The 5,036-nt window shown below is 34.6% G+C and overlaps 1 long non-coding RNA gene across 1 annotated transcript in view; it reads right to left on the bottom strand.

Moving 5' to 3' along the window:
• Nucleotides 1–3,705, bottom strand: part of LOC111083140 — a 12,347-nt gene extending 8,642 nt beyond the window's left edge. The window contains exon 1 of the long non-coding RNA XR_002608824.1: nt 3,575–3,705. This is a non-coding gene — a long non-coding RNA (uncharacterized LOC111083140). The remainder of the gene's footprint in view (nt 1–3,574) is intronic.
• Between the last annotated feature and the right edge of the window lie 1,331 nt (nt 3,706–5,036).

Raw genomic sequence — 5,036 nt, 5'->3', positions numbered from 1 at the left:
GGAAAGGGTTCAGAGAAAGGTTACTATAATGGTGCCTGGGATGGAAGGGTTGTCATACAAGGAGAGGTTAAAATTTCCGAAATTGTTTTCTCTTGAAAAAAGAAGAGTTAGAGAGGATTGGGTTGAGATGTTTAAAATTGATAAGGGAATTAATAGTTTTGATGCATCATCGTTTTTTTTTCATATTTAATAGTGAGAATAGTAGGACTAGGGGACGCAAATATAAATTTTGGCAGGGTAATTGTCTTCTTCAACTAAGACAGTTTCATTTTGCTAACAGGGTGGTTGGCCTTTGGAATGGGTTGCCTTCAGATGTTGTAGAGACAGCAAATTTAAGTGAATTTAAGAAAAAGCTTGATAAGTATATGAATGATAAGGGCTGGCGTTAAGACAAAAAAAATTAAATTTAGTTGAAAGGCTGCAACAGCCAAGATGGACCAATAGGTCCCATGTTGTCCTAAAACGTCCTAGTAAAGAGTGCGCGTGCTCAGCTTATTAGCATGCATCGTCTGCTAGCTGAAAAGTCGTCTGCTACTGCACTGTTGTTGCTAAATATTTGAATTTACCTTCATTCGAAGGGGACAAAGTTCGTTCTGTTTGATTGAATATTTTAAGCTTAAACTTATGTTACGACAGCGGAAGTCATGTGACTCTAGTAACACGTCATTGACTTCTAGAAATATCCTGTTCCTTCATGAATGCTCAACGTTTACTGGATATGTGTTAGTCTTGTATATATAAGACGGTCACAAAGTGACGGAACAATGTGTAATTGAACTGAGTATTGTTGAGTCGAGCACGTGAGCCGTTCGTTGAGAATTATACCGTTTGTTATAGCGCGACTGTTGAAATTAAGTGTATCGCAAAGTTATATTCAGAAAGAATAAACCAGTTTTATTTAAGAAAGGACTTATGACGCTAAAGTTTCGTGGGAATGAATTTACGGAAAATTAACTAACGAAAGGAAACGTAACAATATTACAAAATATCATCGTCTTAGATCTCACTCTTAGCATTTTCCGAGTATCCCAGATCAGGATATTTTACGATTAGAAACGTAGTGTATTAAGTATATTTAGGAAGTACGACTCTTAATAAAGAAATTTTATGTTCAAAACATAAAATCTCGGAACAGTTTACGTGAAAGAACAACTAACAAACAAGGCCATGCCTACATAGACTCTTAATGACCCGTGACCCGAACCAGCATTGTAAGTTAGGAATATAATAATATAACTTCAGACTTTGTGACACTAAGATCCTATAATACTAAGATCCTATAAGTGAAAGCAAAGAAGAATGTTATAATATGTCAACCACACTACATCTGCCATGTAATCTTACACATAGTTATAGCTTGATGAAATTAACCAATACTGAGCAGATAATTATATATTGGAAACATTTCTACGTGCATGTTCAAAATATTGATAGGTTTTTACAGGAATCTTTACAGTAGGTACCTTTGACTTGCTGGCGATAAATGTCAACAATAAACAGACAGCATACACTCCACTTGTTTTGAAATAATATATTAAAACAAGTCAAACGTATATACGAATGTTCGTTACACAGTTAATTACCACAATTGTATACAGAGCTTTAAGTAATTCTCTTTTACGTCAAAAGTCCACGCAGGCTGGTTCAGTCACTTTAGAACCCAATTGAAAAGACGAATATTATTCTTTACTCTGTTATTATAATGCAATCTGATATTAATTATCATAATTTAAAAGTCGCCACTATACATACTTTATGGCTAAGCTCACGATCACCCATTTTATTTCTATCTCTATCTTTTTTCTTATTTCCTTTTACTTAATTTCCTATCACATTTTGTACGAATATTTATAAATAGCCTAACTTGAGGCCTAGAACTTTCTACACACTACTACATATATGCTGCAACGATACTTACTTAAAGCAACTAGGGAAATTTCAGAAGGTTCCAGTAACATGACGCCAATTCACAACAATTAAAGTACACAACAAATGATTCATAAACAGTTACATAAGCAAATTTGCCATAACTATCGATGCTGAAAATATATTACTTTAACGCATAAATTAAATAATACTCTCGTATTAAACTTAAATATTTTGCATAACAAATAAAACATTGGTTCCACCAAGTACACATTCGTCATCTTCAGACATGCTATTTATGAATTTCATTTTTCACAGGTGATTTCACTTCACTTATATTTCAGTTCTACCTAACTGAAATTCTACCAGCCAAACTTGCAGAATACAATTAAAACTGTATTCTCGTCCAAGCATGGCGTGAGCCTTTGAGTTACTATCATAATTTGCCTGTAAAATCCACTACCAGTGAAACGTTTCATTATGAAAAGGTGAAACATTCTTACTCCTGCATTAACAAAACCAACAGTCTCATTGCTTTTTTGATTAGTGCATAGCAGGCCAGTATTCACAATTAACTTCATACTTGACAACCTTAACCCCCTGATCGAATTCTCAATCAAAAATTGCTCTCTTGTTGTGTTCTCAGTGTTTTGATTCATCTTGTGTTGGACAACACTTATGAATGGCATTGTGTAAGGTTCCTACATCTGTGCAACACATTGCACACAAATAATCACATATGTATGTTTGAATACATGTAAGCATCCAACTTACACACCTCACGACATACACTTGTACCTTTCAAAATATTGCTTCAGGTACACACACCATTACTACACTAACTTATAGGCCTGCTTCTGTAAACTGTTTGTCAACAGTTACAATCTAGTAATGTGCTGCAATCTGTAACTGGTAAAATTCAATATAATTTTTTTGGCTTTCTGAAAATCATTCCTGGTAGGATTTAACTCACTTCCTTACACATTAATGTACTCTCAATTCAACTACAACTAAATATAATTGTCAACACCTGATGTTCAATTGTTAATCTTAATAACCACCAATCTTGGACTGCTAGGACACTGCATTGCTTTACACAAGCCGATCCACTCATGCTGTTTGGCTTCATACAGAACAAACACAGGTAACCTCGATCAAGACATATTACATTGAAACTGTCACCCAAACTACTTTCTCTGTTTGTGGAGAATACATCTACTTTTTGTGAAGCAAGAGAGTTGCATTCTCCATAAACACAGAAAGTAGAGCCCCCACTCTCAAGAGAACCCTGCAGTTTGTTCAGAAGAACTGCCACCACTTCGATAAGGGTAGAAAATTGTGCTCAGCAAGCAATAACATGAAATACAGTGCACGACATTGTACAGATACCACTCACATAACAGTTGTAACAGTTGTTTGGTCAAGGCACCAATAACAAAAAGAGCATTATTGACCCATACATTGGGAAACATAAAGCTCAATACAATAACACACTAAGGGCAAGAGATCATGTGTAAAAGTAATGCACTGAAAATACCTAAATGAAAACTTGAATAAAATACGATATCTTGTCAGTTCTCAAAATGAAATTTAAGTTTAAAACAAAGTGAAATGCAACCCTCTAAAGATAACCCTGAAGTTAAAGTAAAGCAAAGCAATGTACATTAAATGGTGAAATCCAAGTTACACTTGTATTTTACTCACTTACTTTACTTTGGATGCACTATTTCAGTTCCCTTGAAAACATGGGAACAAAGAAAAATACATTAGGTTTGCTTAAGGTAAATGCCAAACACTGCACGAAAGTTCTATAGCTCACGCAAAAACAAAAGTTGAAAGGAACACTTGAACTCATCAGACACTGACAAGCTTCTGCTTAATAAATTATGATTTGAAAACACACTCGAAAACTGTGCTCATGCAGATGAACACTGCCTTAGATAATGAACCTCAGTCCATTTAGCACACATAAAAAACCCACATTTTGCTCTCAGTACCTCGAACAGCTAAAGGGTCGCGTGCTGACAAAAGGCGTGACCGCATACAGCTATTATCTGATTCGCCAACATGAATAACTCGGTTTGCTATGTACCGTCATTTTTCCTGTATGAAAATGAGACAATTGTCTAATTGCCTACAGGTCTCCATTGGCTTTTAGAGAAAGCAATAGTTTAATAATGTGTTTGCACGTCTCACTGACTCCTAAAGGGGAAATACAGAAAAGAATATGATTTTAAGATATTTACTGAAAGGGTAAAAAAAAAAAACAACATAGAGTATATACTCGTATTAAAAAGCCAAGTTGGAATAATTTTCATTTTGAAATGAATTACTTAATTTTAATGCTCGAAAAAACTTTAATACTGTTACGTCTCCGTTTGTTAATTGATTTTACTTTACTTAATAAAATTGGTTTATTCTTTCCGAATATAGCTTTACGACACACTTAATTTCAATATTCGCGCTAAAACAAACACTATAACGAACGAACGTTAACTTCAACAATACCCTGTGACTGCAGTTCAATTACTCACTATCTACACACACATTACATACTTGCGTCACGTTGTCACCCTCTTTTATATACCAGACTACACTATGTCTAGTAAATACTAGAGCATTCGCCAAAGTACGGGATAGTTCTAGAAACGTGGCGTCACACTAGTCATGTGACTCGCTGACGCAACAATACTATATAATCTGAATCATCAACATTTCATCCACTAGATATACTGGACTCAGAATCATCATCACTTGATCCACTAAATATGCTAGAATCAGAATCATCATCACGTGATCAACTAAACATCCTAGAATCAGAATCCATTGATATACTAAACACGCTAAAATAAGAATCATCATAACTTGATCTACAAGATATGCTTGAAAAAGAATCATCATCACTTGACCTTCTAGTCATGATGGAATCAGAATCAATATGACTTTACATAATAGACATCATACAATCAGAATCATCATCACTTGATCTACTAGATATGCTAGAATCAGAATCATCACTTGATCTTTTACACATCATAGAATCAGAATCATCATCACTTCACCTACAAGACACGATATAATCAGAATCACCATCCCTTGATGTACTAGACAAGCTAGAATAAGAATTATCATTCCTTGATCTACTAGACATACTAGAATAAGAATCATCA

Source organism: Limulus polyphemus, unplaced genomic scaffold (assembly GCF_000517525.1).
Source record: "Limulus polyphemus unplaced genomic scaffold, Limulus_polyphemus-2.1.2 Scaffold8323, whole genome shotgun sequence".
Lineage (NCBI taxonomy): Eukaryota > Metazoa > Arthropoda > Merostomata > Xiphosura > Limulidae > Limulus > Limulus polyphemus.
The sequence above is the reverse complement of the archived record's forward strand: the minus strand, read 5'-3'. Positions and strand labels throughout refer to the sequence as shown.